Raw genomic sequence first — 21,609 nt, 5'->3', positions numbered from 1 at the left:
GGACCAGTTTGCCATGGGAGACCCTACCAGGAACTTTTGCTCCAGACAACATAGCTCCTAGGATCATTCAAGCACACAAACCCCTCCACCACGATAAGGTGGTGATCCATGGAGAGTAATATGCTACCTAATGCCTGGGATATTATTTTACAATACATTTCAGATAAGGTTTTGACCTAAGAAGTTTGTCCTTTCATGCAAGGCATTTTAAGGCTAAATGGTCCACGAAGAAAACTTTTTACCAGACTTATCACTATATTAAATATCATTGTTCAACTTTGCCTACAAAAACACTGAAAAAACATGTAGCTTCATTTCTGTTATTTTGGATAGAAAACAAAATGGCTTTTTAGAAAAGAAATTAATGAAATAAATAAAATTGTGCTGTAGACATTGTGACCACTAATTTTTGTCATCACCACTATATACAGAAAACTGTATTATATGAAGAAATCTTGAAAAATTGAATTTTGCATCGATTTCGCGACATGGACATGGACTATAGTGTCTGGCTTGTGAGACTAATGAATTTATAACTAAAGATTTCTAGGTTAGATTTTATAGCAAGGCTTATTTTGTGCTGTGGCTTTGGGAGTTATTAAGATTTCAGGGACAGAGCTAACAGCTACAACTGCACTACCAGAACCAAGGGTTTCAGTGTGGGAAGCTTTAGTTATTTAAACACCTATATATGTTTCCCATGACTATTCCGACAAACAGTGTGGTAATTTCTTTAGTTAATGTAATGCTTGGAGTTGTTGACTCAGGTGTGTGGTGGACTGACTGAAACGCAATCCTGAACACACGCACACACACACACACACACACACACACACACAAACTATTGGGCTTCAGGGCCCCGTATTGGGTGTCTCGCATCTGTTTGGTGGAGTGTGTGTCTAGAGGAGGGGGTTGTCTTATATGGAAAGGAGTAGGAATGGTCACACACACATAAACACAAGTATTCTCAATGACAAATGCAACAGTCTCTATAAATACCTCTGTTCACTGCCTTCAGATCTCCCTCTGTAGATCTGTTCTTCATATTAACAAGGCAAAATTGGAAAAAGACACTGCTTAAACATCCTTTTACATTCTAAGAGAGACAGTATAGGGTTTGGGAACACAATGGCATTATATACACTCAGAGTTGCATGACTATCAGATTTCTTAAAGCGAACAGTTACATCAAATAATCACTGATGACACCATTAATACAAGAAAAGGGAACAAGTGACTTTAAAAATCTGTGACAAAGCCAAACTCCACAGGCCAGTAGAGCATGGTGTGCTCTTTCAGGGACCCTAAAATCTTATAAAGTTGTATCCTACTTAGGGGCACACTAGGCAGCCTTGCCAAGATGCTTGCTTTTGGCAGAGGTCTGGAGACCCAGAGATATTTTGAGTACCATAATGCAGCAAAAATAAGAGCAACCAACTTAAAATTTTACAGCAGTACACATGACTTTTTAGTGTAGTCTTTGGGAAAGCACAGATAACAATGTTCTATATCTGATCTTTGAAGTTCTGTAGATCTGTGGAAAAATGTTAGAACAAAGCCAAATTCCACAGCTCCACAGTGCCCTTTCCACTGAGCCCTGGAGAAACCGGAGAAACAGACCCGCAAACATAATGCACACTCAAAAAATTAAACTGATCTGTTGTTGGTTTTAATGATGATATTATTGAACAAATGCACGCAAGTCAGGGAAACTGAGTCAGCTGTGCTGTTTCGATGAAACTGAGTCATCAGATTACTTCTGAAGTGTTTTTAAAGTGTAAAATTCAACATTTTTCCCATTGACTCTTGCTATCCTTCATTTGCACAATGTTTCTCTTGTTTTACTCACCCACTTAATGTCTTTGACCGTGTTCTGCCTTCCATTGTGTGTGCATCTTTCTCTCTCTATTGTTAACTGCCTAGTCTAAGTTGTTGTTGGCTCTTTGTTACCATGTAACTTACTGATGAGCTTAAGTGTGAATGAAGTGTGATCAAAAGAATTGTTAGCATATATACATACTCCACTATTTCTTTGGGAGTTTGTGTGAATCCACACAGTCAATAAAACAAATGTTATCCATATATCATAGTTCGGCATCCCTCTGAAGTTGGTTAAGAGTCATCTCTTTCTCATTTGATTCACTTTAAGCATGAGATGTCTGGAAAAACCACAACAAGGCAACAATCTCTTTAAGCTCTCAGAGTGTGCGTGACTATTTGTAGTATGTAAACAAAGAACAAACCCTACCAATGTGGCAGAAAAATTCCATAATTCAGCACAACATGACACTGATTCCCAAACAGTATAACTTAAACATAAATGCTTGTTGGATGGAAATATATCACAGAAGCCACTCCACGCTGTCCCCTGCAGTGACAGTCAAGATTTGTGGTTTGACTGATGGCATCCTGCAGTATATCAGGGATGGCTGGCCCTCAGTACTCAGCATGTGGGAATGCACACCAGCAACTTACACACTTTCTGTTTGAAGAAGAGTCTCCTGTGACAACATGCATTTTTACTACATTCCTTTCATGCTCGGAATAACGCAATACAGTGTCCCTGGTCACCCCATCTCTATGGACCTGGAGCATATAAAAAAGTGAATATTACACGCTTCATTGCAGCAATCATAATATACAGAGAGTCCATGCTAACCAATTGCTCATCATCATCATGTTACTCTGCTGGACAGCTAACACAAACAGGTTGCCTAACTGCAATGAAAACACACTCCCCCAGCCTGTGTGTCTCTGAGAAACAGGCCTCCCTTTTCTGTTTTCTCCGCTGTGGGAACTACAACCTCATTCACATGGAAATGATGGACCCCAGCTCACTTACAGCTTTCAGACTAATTCTATATAATCTGTTTTTTAAATAATAACAATTTTGCCTTAATAAAGAGCTCTTTATAAAGCTCATCACACCTTGAATATGGTATCCAGACATCCTTTGGTCATTTTTTTTAACTTTTCAGGAAAATGTGTCCCCACTGTGACCTGATGAGATCTGATTTTACTTTTCGTTTAAAAAAGCAAATCAACACATCAACACATCTGTTTATTTCTTCTCCTGTTAAATATGAATCGAGAGTGCAAGAAGGCACTTGGTTTTGAGATTTGCATATCCTACATCTTGCATTTACTTGTGTATACGTGGTTTAAGGATATAATAAAGAAGAGAGAGCCCATGTGTTACAGTGATTTTGTGAGTGGTTAAATCCCCCTTAACTGGAATAATAATCATAATTATAAATGTATCTTTATAAGTGGGTTTTCTTCAACAAATTACCTCCACAAGGACAATGCTCACTTCTATTAGTGCCTTTAAAAGATTTCCAGTCTTTCCAGTACTGCACATTAAAATATTATCTAATATATATATATATATATATATATATATATATATATATATATATATATATATATATATATAATGTGTTTAAGAAATAGCCATTTGGGTTTCAGCCATGTGTGTACAATTCCATACTGGACGTATTGCATATAGTTGTAGAAACCAGAATTTCCTTAAGTACAGTCGTAAAGTTGGAATGCTGTGCAAAATGTAAATAAAAACAAAATGCAATGATGTGCAAATCATTTAAACCCTATATTTCAATGAAAATGCTTCAAAGTCAAAATAAAAAGTGTGCCCATTTTGAATTTGATACCAGCAACACATTCCAGTAACAAAAAAGCTGCTAAAGTTAAATGCTTAAAGTTTAAATGCTTAAAAAACTGACTGGGCATGAAAAAGTATCCGAGAGAGGCTGAGTCTTTCAGAAGTAAAAGAGAGACCACACGATCAAGTAGTGCAACAATTTAAAAATAATGTTTCTCAACGTAAAATAGCAAAGAACCTTTACTTTTAATCATCTACAGTACATAATATCATTAAAAGATTCAGAGAATCTGGAGAAATCTCTGTATGTAAGGGACAATGCCAAAAAACAATATTTGCTGGCCATGATCTTTCGGCCCTCAGGTGGCACTGCAAATTAGATATGATTCTGCAGTGGAAATCACTAAATGGGCTCAGGAACACTTCTGAAAACCACTGTCTATGGAAACAGTCCATTGCTGCATCCACAAATGCAAGTTAAAACTCTCAAATGCTAAAAAGAAACCACATATAAACAGGATCCAGGAATGCTGCCACCTTCTCTGGGCCCGAGTTCATTTTGAGGTGACATGGAAAAGTGTTCTGTGGTCCGACGAATCAACATTTGAGTCTCTGTTTTTTAAATCATGGACACTGTGTCCTCTAGGCTAAAGACCACTCAGCTTGTTATCAGTGCACAGTTCAATTGCTAGTAGTCATGATGGTATAGAGGAGCAATAGTGTACATGGCATGGGTGAGGCACCATTAATGGTGTACAAGGCACCATTAATGTTGAATGATATATACAGGTTTTGGCAACATATGCTGCCACCAAGACAACATCTTTTTCAGGAAAGGCCTTACTTATTTCAGTAAGACAATGTCAAACCACATTCTGACCATGTTACAATAGCATTGCTCCATTTTAAAAGAGTCTGGGTACTAAACTGACCTGCCTGCAGTCAAGACACTGCAGCCACCCACTGATAACATTTAGCACATTATGAAATGAAAAATACTACAATTGGAAACCCCAAACTGTTGAGCAGCTGAAATTCTATGTTTAGCAAAAATGTTAAAACATTCCACATTCCAGTGTCTCCTCAGTTCTCAAATGTTTACAGAGTGTTGTTAAAAGAAGAGGTGATGAAACACAGGTAAACATGACCCCACCCCAACTTTTTTGGGAATGTGTTGTTAGCATCAAATTCAAAGTGGGCCTATATTTAAAAAAAACATTAACATTAAACTCAGTTTAAATATTTGATTAGTTTTCTTGTACTCATTTCAATTAAATATAGGGTAGCACCCCCCAGCAACCCTGAGGGAGAAGCGACTTAGAAAGTGTGTGTGTGTGTGTGTGTGTGTGTGTGTGTGTGTATCAATTTTGTACTTATTTACATTTTGCACAGTGTCCCAACTTTTTTTAAAAAGAGGTTGTATATAACACACTAAGCCTAAATTAAGCCAGCTTCAGAAGACAGACCTAACTAGAACATGGACATTTGAAGCATATATTGAGCATTTTACAATGACTAAATGCTCTCAGGCAATCAAAGGAATATTTCACCCTGAAGATGTGTTTTGGACCAAGAAAGAAATGTAGTTGATACCACAGACATTATAAGTACAAGTGTTCAAAGTGACTTGAATTTGTTGTCATTGGGAGCACTTGGAAGCACATCAAGATTTGTTACCGGGCAATGAAATATCTGCCAAGTCATCTCATCCTGTTTACATCTGCGTGTGTCTATCCATGGGTTTCCCCACTATGTCTAGCTTGGCCAGTGCATTAAGGTTATAAGCGTCTTAATCTTTAATGATCTGTCTGCAGTCGTTGTGCTGCATGTCTAGGACGTTGATGGTAGTATTAAGAAAACATATCACTAATATCAAGAAAAGGATAGATTTTTGGAAAATATTGGTACAAAAGATATTTTGAACAAAAGATGTTTCCCAACCAGACAACCAAAAGTGGGAAACTGCTTGGGAAACATTTGTTTATAAGCTTGTAGTTTAATGAGCCAAGTAGGTGCAATACCACAATTCTCCACTAGTCTGATGGGGACCAGAATGATTCATTTTTATAATGTAGCTCTAATTGAAATGCTCCTTTAATGGACAAAACATAGCAACATCAGCAATAATACTAGACAATAAGAAAACCCCAAAATACCTCCTCACTCATTGCATCATTGATTGAGTCCTTGACTGTGTTTGGGTCGAAGTCCTGTATCTTGTCTGCTTTATATACAAAAAAAATACTTTATGTAATTATTCTATAATAACTGCTGACTTCTAAACATATCAATTTGTACACACTGCAACATGATTGCGCCTGTCCAACTTCCTTATTGTCCTAGTGTTTCACTACGGCTGTAAATAGCCTTGTATACATTTTTACTTTAACTGCAACATGACTTATTACATGACTCAAGCTCTTTATTATTCTTGATGTGGAGCCAGTAGGTCCACACACAGCAGTAAAGTAAGCTGCCACTGCCACTCTTTCCAGAGCTAGCTAGCTCCTGAGCTAGCTGGAGCCCATGGTCAGCTTTATTTCAGTACCTTTAGTCCCAGTGGAAGAAATGTCAGGCATTTCACCAGTGAGGGAAGGGGTGTGGAGGGTATATTTATGTGCATGATGTGCCCTGCGTATTTTTGGGTTTGTGTGAGAAGAAGGGAGGACATGAAGGTGTTCCTTTCAGAGGTATGAGGGGCAGCATGTAGGGGGGATATAATCTAAAGGAATGGGAATAATCAGGAAAAGAAATAGTTGAAGCAGTGGGAGTGGGAGAGGGGGAGGCAGAGAAGTAAGGTTGTTGGAGATTAATCCTGCTCCATTGCATCACCGCGTGCCAGCACCGCCAACTGGAGCACCCGGTGAACCGGCGGCTATTCTGAGAGACAAGACGCCACAGCTCTGTCTCATGACTGCTGCAAAACACTGTCAGGGTCATGCAGCCCACCAAGGATTTCAAACCTCTGAGAATGACCTCATCATTATGGGCACTGCAAAACATACTATATATCATCCATGCTTTTTATCTCTATAATTAACCTACACAAGCTCCAATCACAAATGCACACTTTTATAGCAACTGGTGGGAAGTGAGACCAGATTTATGGAACACTATTAAAAAAATACAGGGCCAGATTAAGCCAATTTGAGTCGTCAGACTCATTTTAAAATTAAGATTTTATACAGGCTGCATTCAGTAATCAACCCTCAGGGCCTTCCAGGCCTTCAGAGGAGGCTTAACGATTTCTTAAATTTTTAGATAATTGTTATTTAATATATTCATTATGCATGAATATATTCATTACTTTACTTTTATGTTTTGGCTGGAAACAAAAGAGCAACATTCCTGAAACACCCAACTGACAATTATTATAATTTATTTTCTCTTTGGTGTCTTACACACTCAGAAAAAAGGGGACAAAACTGTCACTGGGGCAGTGCCCCTCCTGTCACTGGGATGGTACTTTTAAGGGTACCTCTCAGTAGCTTTAGCCAGGGAACATAATTGTATCATAATCCATTGAAATGATAAAGTTGTCCACACACCCTGTCTGTCTCCAGGCTTTTTCTTTTATTGTGCTGTTTTAAAACATTAGGTTATGAAAAGATGCAAATATGCACGTTTCACCTGAGGAAAACATATTTAAGGGTCACAATTGGACCTTAAAATCATTGTGGTACCTTTGGGGGTATGTTTACACAGCTTGTCCCTTGATAAACAAAAAATGTACCTGCACAGTAACTTTATTTCTAACAGTGTAAGTAGAAACAGACAACTTACTCTCACATTAGCTCTCACACTAGTTGGGACTTCTGGAGCAGAAGGCCTTAAGGCCTAGCATGTTTAAGAGTTTTCTTGGTTTCTTAAGCTAATTAATGCAGTGAAAGGTGAAAAAAATACATCAGAACGCTTCCCAGTGTCCTAAATGTTAAGAAATGGTAGTTAAGGGAAACTGTTGACATCAATGCAAGATCTTTAAGACAAAGAACACTCTCAGAACAACTGTACAGGCCAGAAAGGCAAATGAACACCCCCATATGACAGCAAGGGACATGCAGGAAGGTTTAGCTGGAGAAAAAGCTTGTGTGAATTAAAAGATTAAACTCATTGGCCACAATCTCCAAAGGTATGTTTGTAGAAAGAAAGGATCAGAATTTGATGAAAAGAACACCTTGCCTACTGTTAAGCATGGTGGCAGATCTGCTGTGCTGTGGGGTTGTGTGGCAGTCAGTGGCAAAGAAAATATTGCATGGGTAGATGGAAGAATGGATAGTACAAAAAAATCATTTTTTGTGGAAGCAAGTGTGACCTAGTCAGTCAAAACTGAAGCAGAAAAGAAGTTGGCTTCACATCAAAAATCCAAAATGTACCACCATATATCACAGTCACAGTCCTCTTACTTGAAAAAAATCATATCAGTGGGTAGATCTTAAACACATCATGTAGAAATACAACTGTTCACAAGGAAGAATGGGTGAAAATTCCTAATACAAGAATAGAAACAAAGGTAATGTGTCTGTGCCTTTCATTTTTTAAATGAATCATGCATAAAGTAACTGCAAACTGCATTAACATATGCAGAATTTACAATCGACAAAATATATCATTTAGGCAGAGATGTCCAAACCTTGCACACAAGTTATTTTCACCATGTTGATGTCTCTAACATGCAGTAAGCTGTGAATATGTAACATAACTGCGTATCAATATACTGTAACTGGCCAAAAATATAATGTTTGTTGCACAGCAAAAGCATTGCATCTTGGCTGGTGAATCAAAACTCTAATTAACTGACTTTGAATTTTATGCAATAGATACATAATTTAAATCACACTAAAATCTCCACAAGCATATAAATTAATCCCACTATAGAACATAAATATCAGTCATAGAGTAATGGAGGTATTCTGGTTATAATTCGTACTTTATCCAGTGTAAAGGGAGAATGTTAGCATACATAGCAGATACCAAACGACTTTCTCCTTCACCTTTATTTTCAAATAAAATTTTTACATTTCATTAGTTGAGAGGAGGTGACATCTTCAAACAAAAATGGCTGCAGTAGGACATGGGTTTTTTCTTTAGACCAGGGGTGCACAACTCCTGTCTGGAGGTGCAGTGTCTAGCGCAGTTTGGTTGTTTACCTGCTCCAACACACCTGATTACACTCATCTGTTAATTGCTAGGTTAAGTAGCTGTATTTTGTTAGTAGATGTATTTTCCTTTACCTCTATAAACTGGGTGATGCTTGCTGATCTTTTTTTCTTGTCGTTTTTGATTTGTATCAAATGATTTGTAAGCCTGATATGTGTTTTGGCAGGATTAGTAGCAACCCTAATCTAAACCCTAGTGAACCCCACCTTAATATATGTAAATAAATAAATGTACATCCACACTTTGCCTTTATTACAGCTTCCAATCAATTTAAAGAGACCTGCGTTCAGATTTTAAACATTCAGTTTTAGAAGTTGGCTGCATTTTCCAATTTTTAAATATATTCATTGATGTTGAGACCTGAACTCTGGGGTGGCTGGTCTATTGTTCTGAGGACACCAGCAGCCTCTCTGTTTGATTTTCACGTTTTCGTTCTTTTCTCAGTAACGGTTTCCTGACAGCTACAGACTCATAATGTTGAGATGTCCTCTCTCAGTGGAAAGATGGACAGAAACACCTGTGATATTTTCAGATCTGAAACAAGAACTGAAAGCTTTAAGTGGACAGTTGTGGTCATTTCAATGGTTTAGTGCAAATTTTCTTCTTTCGTCGATTCTGTCTATTGTTTAAGTCTAGCGTGGTTGTCAGGAGTCGTATGTCCCTGAATCTTTTCATGTTTTTTAGAACTATAGTTTTGGAAATTCCAGTTTTTTTCCACTTATTTTCTTTTAACATTCCCCTTCTTATGGAACTGCTTTATCTTATATATATATATATATATATATATATATATATATATATATATATAATATATCTTATATAATCTCCTGAAAAATTAATTTTAATGGCTGTTGTGACTCAAAATTAAGTAAATGAAGGGTGATCACTTTTGCAAGTATTGTGCAACGTTGTAGCTTATCAAAACTAAGCAGGTTGGAAACATCAACAAATTTGCCACCATGTACTACAAAACACAACAACTTTTTGCTACAAGTTTTATAACCATTCATCTTCTTTTAAATATACAGTCGGCTGCAAAGTTTGAACTGTTTATCATTATTTTGAATGGGATTTTTGCCAGTGTTTTGTGGGCAGAGCATAGACAATTCTGCATAACAGGATTCTAATATTTATCATATTCCTTTATCATATCACAAGGTGATTCAAAAAGATTCATCCAATTTCAAAGCACAATATTTTACAGCACTGAGGCACCTAAGAACTAATCATATACCAATTGAAAGAGAGGGTCATAGAGTTTCTGACTGTCAGAATGGCAGTGAACATTCAACAGCTTACAGCATTCGTGGTTGGTACCAACAGTTCCAAGGAAAAGGTCACCAGAATCACCAGATCTGACGCCATGTGACTTTTTTTGTGGGGGTACGTTAAGGATTCTGTTTATGTGCCATCATTTTCATTTTTGCTGGAGCCTATCCCAGCAGTCTTCAGGTGGAAGGCAGGATACACCCTGGACAGGTCGCCAGTCCATCGCAGGGCAGACAGACAGACACTCACACCTAGGGGCAATTTAGCATGTCCAATCGACCTGACTGCATGTCTTTGGACTGCGGGAGGAAACCGGAGAACCCGGAGGAAACCCACGCAGACACGGGGAGAACATGCAAACTCCACACAGAGAGGACCCTGGTCGCCCGGCCGGGGAATCGAACCCAGGCCCTCCTTGCTGTGAGGCGACAGCGCAACAGCGCTACCCACCACGCCACCGTGCCACCTATTAAAATACATTCAGTTTGAGAAAATTAAAAAATACAGACAAGGATCACCTCAGTATCTCCTGGGACTCCTCTTCATATCACACAAGCTTGTCAAGCGGCCTTTCCTAAATACTGAATTCCATCAAAGAGCATTGTGGTGATCCTTGTTAAGATTCAAGCATCTCTCACAGCTCCTCCCCAGCACACACACAGCTCATCAAGGAGCCTCACATATGCACTCACACACACACACTCACATACAGCCCCTGGCTAAACTCTAAATTAAAGACCTAATGTACAATCCTCCTGTGACGCTCACAGCTAATGAAATCGAGAAGCTAAGCCCCTGAGCAGTGGACACAGGAGAGGAGGACACCTGACTCCCTTTGTGTGGGTTGTCTGTCTGGCTCTCCTAACTATGCTCTATAGTTCTGCAGTAAATTTGTCATTTATGGTATGTTTTCTGCTGGTTTATATATATATATATATATATATATATATATATATATATATATATATATATATATATATATATATATATATATATATATATATATATATAAACATAACATTTTTCTTTTGAAAATGTCTATTTATTTATTTAAACAAGGTTGCTGCACACTTTAGACATTACATACTTAACAATATTGGAAGCTGCATCCAACTCAATCCATCGTTCCCCAACTCATTCTATATCTTTTAAAGAGCAAAAACAAAAAAACAGGGGTCCCATAATTTTTTACATTTGTGTGGTTATATATACCCAAAACAGTTCAACTGGATTTTTTTTGTTTCATGATGTGCAAAATGTTTTCTATTGGTGAAAGGCCTGGACTGTAGGCAGGCCAGTTGCGCACCCAGACTCTTCTTGTGCTGTTATGGTGGATGCTGATGTAGTTTAGCATTGAAATATGCAAGGCCTTCCATGAAAAGACTGGAAGTTGTCTGAATGGCCACATATGCTGCCAAAACCTGTATATTTAGTTCAGCATTATTGGTGCCTTCACAGATGTGCAAGTTACCGATACCATGTACACTAATGCTCCCCCATACCATCATAGATGCTGGCTTTTGAACTGTGTGCTAATAACAAGCTGGGAGGTCTTTTTGATTGATCTGACCACAGGACACCACAGGACACTTTTACACTTTGCCTCAGTTGGTCTTAGATGAGATTGGGCCCAGAGAAGTTGGCAGCGTTTTCTGGATCTTATTTATATATAGTTTATTTTTGCACGATACAGCTTTAACTTGCATGTGTGGACAGCAAGACGAACTACGTTCACAGACAATGATTTATGGAAGTGTTCCTGAGCCCATGCAGTGATTTCCAGTACAAAATCATCCTGTTTTCAATACAGTGCCACCTGAGGGCCAAGCATCCAATACTGACCTTCAGCCTTGTCCCATGTGTACAGGGATTTCTCCAGATTCTCTGATTGTTTTGATGATGTTATGTACTGTAGATGGTGGGATAACCAGTCTTTGCAATTTTACGCTGAGGAACTTTTGAAATTGTTTCATAATTTTTAAATGCTGTTTTTTGCAAATTGGTGAAGATCTGCCTTTGCTTCTGAGAGACTCTATTTCTGTAAAATGTTCTTTTTATACCCAGTCATGTGAGTTACTTGCAAATTGCTCTTCCAGCTGTTTTTTATTTGTATCACTTACTTTTTCAGCCTTTTGTTGCCCTTGTGCCAACTTTTTTGAGATGCGATGCTGCCATCAAGTTCTAAATGAGTTAATGATTTCATGAAGTAGTAAAATGTCTTATTTTTAGCATCTGATATGTGTTCTATTTTCTATTGGTCTATAAGTTTTATTTACATTTATATTCATTTTACACAGTGTCCCAACTTTTTGAAATTGGGGTTGTATGTAAATGACCTCTGCTTCATGCAAAAAGTAATCTGGGCTGAAACACTCCTTATAATTTTAACATATAGAGCCGCCACTAACCTGCTAAAGACTGAACAGGCGGATATTTGTAAGTATGGTGGCTTTTATGAGTACAATAAAAACAATGAAATCAAAACAGGCAGTTTTTTGCAACTTAGTTTCCATTTATGGACATGTGCTGGGGAGTAATTAGATGTTTTTAAAGTTTAATAGTGTTTACATACTGTAATGAATGATTTAATAAAAAAGGGAGGTTTTTTATCTTCATTATCATCAACATCACAATGTTCCAGTGTACACACTGAAGCTTGGCAACAATTTTAATAACAAGAGAGTGATAATACAAGGAATATGCTTGGTGGAATAAATGGCTCCACTCAACGCACTTGCACTGCACACTTAGGTGTAGGTTGCCATCTCTACTCCTGTCTCCTGCACAGGGGGGTTCTGCCAGCTTGCACTATTATATCCTTCAAAGAGGTTCTGCAGGCTTGCCTATAAATAGTCCAATTAGAGCTGTTTTTCAGCCAGCAGCATGTAGTTTTCTCAACTAGTTCAAACGCCCATGAGAGAGACAGCATTAGGAGTGCAGTCTGGACCTGTCACCATAACCAGCAGAGGTCATAGGGCAAGCACTGAAAAGGAAGCTACCTTGCATATTTGCACATTGAAGATGTATGTAGTATATTGCACAATCATATGCAAAGGTGAACACCCAGTCCAGCTACAAGGGAAAATACATGTATATTATAATAATAATAATAGTAATAATAATAATAATAATATGTATTATTATTATTATTAATGATATTATAAATCATTTTTCCCCCAGAGTGTAATAATAATAAAATAATAATAATTGTTGTTATTATTATTATTATTATATTCAGGGGCAAACTTACATATAGCATTTTTTGCCATTTTTAGTGCACACTTTTTTATTCTTTTGCATTCAACATATTGGGAAAATGTCTGTGTGTATGTGTGTGTATATAGATGATAGATAGATAGATTTCATTAACTAACACACATGAGCTAGATATCAGCATTTAGATTACCTGGCTTAAGTGCATCAGGTGCTGGAACAGAGAAACATCTCACACAACCTCACATAACCTCGTTAACAGCAAAGATAATAGCAGGTAGGTTACTGGCTGATAAATTGTGAGGCTTTGACTGTGCAGGCCTATGAGCCAGCCAGTAACACATCCAACAAGCCCCACCTCCTGTGCTAGGATTGGGAGTAGATTATCACCTCTGCACTATGAGTTGCCTCCTGTTGTAAGACTGGCTGGCTGCCATTTGTGTCCCACTGATATTACATTTACAAACATGTAAATGTATGTAAAGTAAAAGACATTTTAATTGAAGGTGCACTTTACAACAACCTTGCATGCATATTTCTTAAATAACTTCAAATATCAATAAATCCTCCAGCTCTTTTAATGTGTCAGCCCACTATAAATATAGCTATTTTTTTAAAGCTCAACCTTCAAGCAAATAAACCTATTAAAACAAAAGATATGAAAACCTTTTTGAATAGTTGTATGTCCTCTTAAGCCCTATTCCAGCTGGATCAGTTTTGCCTGTTATTTGAATAATAACCGATGAGATTTGTGATTTTAATCCAGTATGAATCTGCATTATCTTTAGTTTTTAAGTCTGAAATTCCAGAGAGAATTACCTTCTATAATTTGCCAAACATTAGCTCCCTCAGGAATAGTAGTTCTGTTCAAATTGAAATCACAGTAAATTAATAATAAAACTGAATAATGGCCTCCATTTTCTTTCTTTTTTCTGGCTAACAACTAAAATGGAATTTGATTTGGCCCAATTCATTAAATCTCAAGTTCATGATAAGACTACTGAAATGCACACATTTTTGGTGATGGCAGAAGTATAAGGACAGAGAAAATGAAATATCTTGAAAGTACCTCTCGCAAGACAATGCGTTGTCTGTCTTGTTGGGCAGTTGAATGAACTGACTTTACTAACCTGCAGATGTAAAGTGTCTTTTTTGTGTTTTTGTTTAGGGCCATAGGCCTATTTGACATTTAGCAGCACAACGTGTTGTTATTGTTCGTAAGTGTTATAATACTGATATAAACATCTGCATGATGATGTTTCGATCCAGGCTATTTGAGCTAATCTGAGGGAAATCACACAAGCTCTTTATGTTGCACCAATCAGCCAGTCAAATCACACACAAATTACATTTCCAGATGTCCTCTGATTGAACACATCCAATTAATTCATGAAACATGCAGCTCCCTCAATAAAAGTAGGCCTGTTCAAATGGAACACATCCTAATGCTAACTGCTAAAATGATGCTCTTAGTGACACAATAAATTTTCAAAACAGAACTACTGTAATCCAAAGCATTTTTGGTGATGGGCTAGTCAGGAGAATGAAATTAAATATCTGAAAGTACCTCATGCAGGGCAGTGTGATTTCTGTCCTGTTGGATGACTTTTACTAAGCTTAATGAGCCTGCTTCACTAGCCTAATTCTGTCTAGTAGTACTGGAACTTTGTACTGGGTTATGATATTTTGATCTGGGCTATCAGTAGTAATTGGAAGAAATTTGGTTAAACAAACCCAGCTTCACTAGGGATTTAGATTCAATGTTGAAAATGATAATAAATTAATTTTTTATTAGTTACAAAGGCTAAATGGCACCCCAGTCGTGGAACCACCTGGCTAGTAAAACACTACCTCCAGTGCTGCAATCAGCTAGTTACCCATGGTGACTTGGAATAAAAAAGCACTAGCCAATTAGAGCTCACAAGGCAGCAAACCACTAACCAATCCTAATGCTAGAGTTGGGGCTCGTCAAAATGCAGGTGAGGAAAAAATGAGGCAGAATGGAAGCGAGAGAAACAGCATGGTGAGCCGCAGAGCCTCAGCACTGGCTGTCAGCCGGCTGGCCGTCTGGGATTACTCCAGATTGGAGCTCATTAGCGTCCCACTGAGAATCCCGCTAAATGGTATCAAGCTGCTATTTTGGAGGAAGTAATCTCGAGATGGTAATTGTACTGCTTGAATTATTTCAAAGAGGTTGGCAAGTTCAGGGAGATGCCTGCTTCTTGGTGAGAACAAAAATACTGTGAGGCTAGTTCAGTGGAACGTTGCTTGATACAGGCCTGGTTCGTGAGTCCAAAGTTCAAGTTGTGCTAGAGGGGGTACATCACCCTTGATCCTCTTTAAATAGATTGCTAAATGGGGTAACAATGGATATACAAAGGTGTTTTTCAGCCCTTCACTGGCATAAATCCAGCAGTAGACAAGATCAAGATGATGGGTTTGCTCTTCAGCTAAGCCTGACCCTGAAAGATGAGCACTGCTAATAGTCTAATTACATGAGCCTCCTCAAGAGTGCACACATTGCAAATGCCACCACTCTCAACAGAAGGGGAGGTGTTGGGGGAGAAAAGGAAACCCAACACTAATCCTACTGTACTTCTCCCACATAAGTACTTTAAACTTGATAGAACGTTAAGCTCTTTCCACAGCCAATGCCACAGTGAAGGTTTAAACAAAACCCTTGAGAACATGTATGAACCAAAAGCTTATCACTTCCATAACAATATAAAAATCCTCAAAACCAAGTTACATCTTAAATGATTCATCATTCATAATTGAAAAGTAGAGGCCTACTTAGCAAGACTCAGCAACTGGTTGTACAGCAATCAGTCCCCATTTTATTTTTCTATAAGCAACAATACCATGTGTGAATGAAGCATTCATTTAACAGATGGAATGGACTAAAGGGTCTGGATTCTTTTAGAAAGTGAGAAAGAAGACACCGTTCATTTTCCTCCCTTGTTTTGGCGGTCTAAATGATAGAGGGCCCCAGGTCAGGTAACCTTACCGAAGAGCTGAGGGCACAACGTTGGAGTAGGAATCTAATATGGAGATGCAGAAATTACAGACAGGGCTCGGGATGAATAATTCAGTCAAGACTGCCAGTTCACTAATTAATTAATCATCAAGCACCTCTCCACTGGGGGTTATGTGAGAGCCAGACAAATGAACTGTTTGCATTCAGCTGTCTCTCAGAGTACTGCTCACTGTAAGTTTTAATCAACTCAAGAGTTTGGTGCCACACATAAGTGTGTAACGATTTAGCTTAAATGCTTTGTTTTCTTTTGCATTGATTTTGAAATAGACCAGGAAGAGACCATTCCAAAGAACTCAGGAGAAATCAATTAGATCAATATGTCTAAGGAAAGAGAGTACACTATTTAAAATAAATGTGCACCAACAAATGGGCAACTCTTGGATTCTTGGGATGGACATACAGTTCTTGTACAAAACCCATACTTGGATATAAAATATTTAGATTATATGGAAGGTTCTTGAAATAAGAATATATTTTTAAGAGTGTAGTCTTAATCAGAAAATATGCCTTATTTACATCACTTATATAATTACATTCCTGCAGTAGGAATTGTGGGCTGATTCCAATGACAGACATTTATAAAATGTGGATATTGGGAGTACATTTACAGTACTGTGCACAGGTCAGAGACCCTTCATTCCTATTGAATTTTGAGTCAAGACAGCTACTACATACAAGAGATATTTTCGAGCAGATCCAAGATAATCAAAGTGCCTAAGGAAAGTCAAAGGAAAAAGGAAAGTTAAAGGAAAAAATGTGAAAAAGCAAGAGCTCCCAAAACTGGAGTTCAAGAGAAAGAGGACAAGACCAAGCTCCACTCTTGCAAAAATCCACAGGTGTTTCTATCCATCCTTCCACTGTGAAAAGACAACTCAGCACTATGGGTCAGAAAGGATGTGTACTGCCCAAACTGAACTGCCCAAAGCATTAATACTTGCTGCACTTTAGATAACAGCACATTTTTTTCCATTGCTAATCAAGGGTCAGAGAGCTGGCTGGTGTCTTGTTACAGTGAGCTAGTCTGGGAGTGTACTAGAAGCAGAGATGAGTGGGGGATGCTTGTAGAGAGCGGGGTCTTTGGGTTCTAACTGCAAAAATGCTGCTGCTCCATCCAGTCCATCATAGCCAGCTCTCCTATTAATGACCTCATGAAACCCTCTCAGGAAGACTGGCCAGCAGCTGGCGGAGGGGGGCCTTGAAGAATTGGAAAGGGAAGAAGGGAAAAGGGAGTTAAAAAGAAAAAAGAGCTTGCGGTTTCCAACTCCCCATCCATGTTGAGTCATAGGTAGTGAAGAGGACCAAGGGCAACAAGGCTTGGAATACAGGTCTACGTGAATCATTTGAGGCAGTTTTCCTGGATGCAGATTAAGCCAAGTTGCTGGATTAAGTTATCTTGTCAACAAGGACTTATGAGTTTAGTACTAGTCTCATTTTATAGACAACAGTATTGCACTACTGTAATGGAATAAGCCTTCCCATTTGGTGAAGAGGGGGCGCATGGCAAATGCAAGTTAATCGTCTTCTTCAGATCAAATATCCACACACAGATGTGACAACGCAGGATTTACTGCTTTCTTCCGCTGCACCGTTGCCGTGCACACAGTCAGACTCACTCCGCAGGGAAACGGCACCACGTCCAAATGTCACTGTAGAGGTCACAATGGCTGAGATTGTTGAGTCTAGTCTAAGACAAGGCTTAATTTGTGTCCAGAAAGCTGCCTTTTACAATATTTAGGAAATTCATAGCCAGTGTTTGCAATTTTGAACATCTGTGTCTGTATTCTTTCATTTGCTACATTTTACACTCTTACAAGGGCACTCAAGCCAGAATGAAAACTGTATCCATCGCTAAATCTGTAGTAAACATGCCTGCTTGCATCCTGCAGTGGTGCTGGAGTAGTTTCTAGAATGAGATATTCCAGTTTAAAGAGTGAGAATAAAGCCTTTCTGGTAGTGTATCTTGATATGTCTGAGAAACTACAACTTGTTTAGGGTCATATTTTGGTTGCAAGCTCTTTTGAAATGTCTTTATATTTTTAGCTGGTGAAGCTAAATATCTTTGCAGATGTATAACTGTACTAACTGTGAAGCTAAATATCTTTGCAGATGTATAACTGTACTAACTGTCCTCATATCATAATTACAAGAGAGAACAAATTACTCAGATGAGAGAAATGACTCCTCAGGTGAGGAAATCAAGAAAGCAAAAGCTAATGTTAGCAAGGTAGCTGGTTAGTTATCCTACCTCAGACTTGTTTCTTTTTTCTGGCTGAAGGGGTAAAAAAGAAAAAGAAAAACTTGTTTCTGGCATCCATTTTGTGCTAAACAAAGACAATATAACTATTTATGATTTAATTCAACAACAGAGATAAGAGTTACACTGATGCTAGCTTGGTTGAATTTAGTAGCCCATAGATCAGTGACTAGGCTAACGGTCAAGGCTGGTTAACACCACTGGAATTCTCAATGTTCCTGTAATATATTTGCAAAATGCATGCTGGGTATTGTATTGAGAGAACCTTGAAGAAGATTGGTGAAGCCATATATATATATATATATATATATATATATATATATATATATATATATATAATTTAGGAACTAAATACTTTAAGGATTTAAGGATTTGCTATATTAATTAATTAATTTGTCTCTGCCTACAGTTGTGAAAAAGTATGTGCACTCTGGTCAAATTACATGTTTATTTTATTAGATTTTAGAAGCACAATTACTGTTTATTTGCTGAATTTAATATATTGGGGTAAAAATATTAAAAAATTAAATGTTTGCTCTGTGCATGTTATATTTTATGTTATGTTTTTATATGAAACTTTAATATAAACTTAGCAAATAATAGAAATTGTGCACTAGAGCAAACTAAGTTTGTTCCCTGTAGAAGATGTTACCTTATTTTTATTTTGAAAATAAATCAGCAAAACATGTAACTTGGGGTATTCAAACTTTTACATATGGTTGTATAAGTCAACTACTCTGTCTGCCAGTGCACACTTCTGTCACTTCCACTGCTGAGAACCACTGACCATTCATATGGTAAGCTTCCCAGTTTTGTTTTGGAATCAATGATAAAAGAATCATTAAATGTATCCCAACCGTCTGAACTGGCCCACAGCACTTGTTTACTTGCTCCATACAACTTGTACAAAGAGAAGTTTTTCACAAACTCAGACAAGTGTCCCTCCCCCCCAAGCCCAAAAAAGATGTAGCAGGCTTTCCCAAGCACAAGACAACTAAGAGCACCCCCGACTGCCGCCCAGCTCCTCTCTTCCTCCTCATTCTTTCTTTCTAAGCAAAAAGAGTCCAAAAAGAGTTCCCTGCTTTTCTTTAGCTTCCTTTGGGATGAGCAGATTGAGCTCTATTTAACAAGATACTAAAATCTTTGTTTTACTCGTCATTGTGTGGTGGGTGGATTTTGTTTCTACCCCTATATCCCTCTCTCCCCCGCAAATGCTGATTTCCATCAGTACGGCCCAGCTATTTATGTGTGCATTGTGTGGGCTGACCTATGAAAAATTCAGGGGACACGCAGAAAGCTTCAGCTCTATCGGGGACCACCAGGCTTTGGGCAGCCGGTGGCATTTGCACACCAATTGCCCAATCTCATTCTGGACAGCAAGGAGGGGCTGAAATGGCCCTCCCTCTGCCCCCTTCTTTCGCCTGCCATCCCTGCCGTGGCTCGGCTGGACGTGAATAGAGAAGCCTACTTTGGGGTCTAGTGAATAGGCGGACTGTCAGGGGGCTCTCAAAAGCACGTAATGTCGAAGCCACTCAGCCTGCATATTAACATGTATGTAAGGAGCAAACCATGCAGCCCCACTCTGGCAAACATACACGTGCGGAAGAATGGAAAAGCAATCCTCAGCCTAAAACAAACACACATGAATATTACAGGCTTAAAGGAGGAGGCAAGGCCCAGAACTCTGTGCCAATATATTTGTGTTCCAACAAACCGGTTTGTCTAAATATTGGGACTCAAACAGGCCCAGCAAAGACAAACAGAGCAGCTAAATGAGATGATGTTCACCCTGTAAATATTAACTTTTTTACAGTAATGCATTAACAATTAATGACTTGGAGTGGCTAGGATTGGTCAAATACATAAACACATTAATTCATCATATGTTTTGAATCATTAAAAATGTTTATGTGATAAATAATACAGTGTGTACGCCTCCATAAAGGTTGAAAAGCTATGTTTCAAACCAGTATGAACTCTTTTAGACCCGTAGTGGGGTGAAAAATCTCTTGTTTTTTGGGCATTGCTAAGAGCAAATGGAATTATAGAGAGCTGAAAATTAGTCCCCTGATGACAATATGAACTAGCAAAAAGAGAAATTTGCAGCCATCTCCAAATGGGAAAAGTGTCTCGCTGCAGCCCCAGCAAATTGGAAAAACAAGTGCAAGAATGTCTGGCGGCAGCCAAGGAAAATGCACCTTCGGCCTAGCTGTGCTAGGACATTTTTCAGACTGCTTTTCCTGTTAAAGATTCCGTCTCTTAGACTGTACGTCACCCTTGGGAGCCTCAGGACACCGCAGCGTTAACCCTTTCTGTCCTGTTGCAGTACAGTCCCTCATTAGAGATCATAAGCATACGTAACCTGACTGAAAGATTATGAATGTGTGCAACTGTAATCATGCATATTTAAATAATAAAGGGGTCAAAAAAGATTCTTTGAAGCCATAGAAGAACCACTTTGAAACTGGTGAGTCTTTGAAGGACCATTTTGGATAAGAGGTGTGCACTTTCTTAAAAGGGAATTCCTCCAAATATCTGTTTATATCAGTTATTCAGATGTAAACAAAGTTATTCAAAGTGGTGAGATGTGAAGTGGTTCACTGTAGAGGAATTCTATTAGAGGAACTGACTTGGAATTCTTTACAGTGGTGGTGATAGGAGCCAGGGGTTCTAATGTCGACAACAAAAAGTCAACCTACAAGTCTTTTCTATTTTTTTATGTAATGCTGATAATAGTAAAATGTGGTAAACTGTGTGACTATTTTGTCTTACAACACCCTGCATGCACCTCTCTGCAATAAACATATTTAAAAAATCTGTTATCTCATAATCCAACGTCTGAGGCATCAAGCAGCGTATTCATACCTATTTCATGCAATACATTTCTGAGGTATTAAGCTCTTTAGACGTCTGGATCCTATGACCACTCAGTAAACAGTTCTGAGTAGGTTAGAATGGAGTGTTTCACATCGATCTTTCTGAATAATTTTATTTACATCTTTTTGATTTAATTGTGTTGATGATTTTGGAAAACTGGTGGAATTCTCCTGTAAAGTT

The sequence above is a fragment of the Pygocentrus nattereri genome, chromosome 18, assembly GCF_015220715.1.
Source record: "Pygocentrus nattereri isolate fPygNat1 chromosome 18, fPygNat1.pri, whole genome shotgun sequence".
Taxonomy (NCBI): Eukaryota; Metazoa; Chordata; class Actinopteri; order Characiformes; family Serrasalmidae; genus Pygocentrus; species Pygocentrus nattereri.
This window is presented reverse-complemented; position numbering follows the sequence as displayed.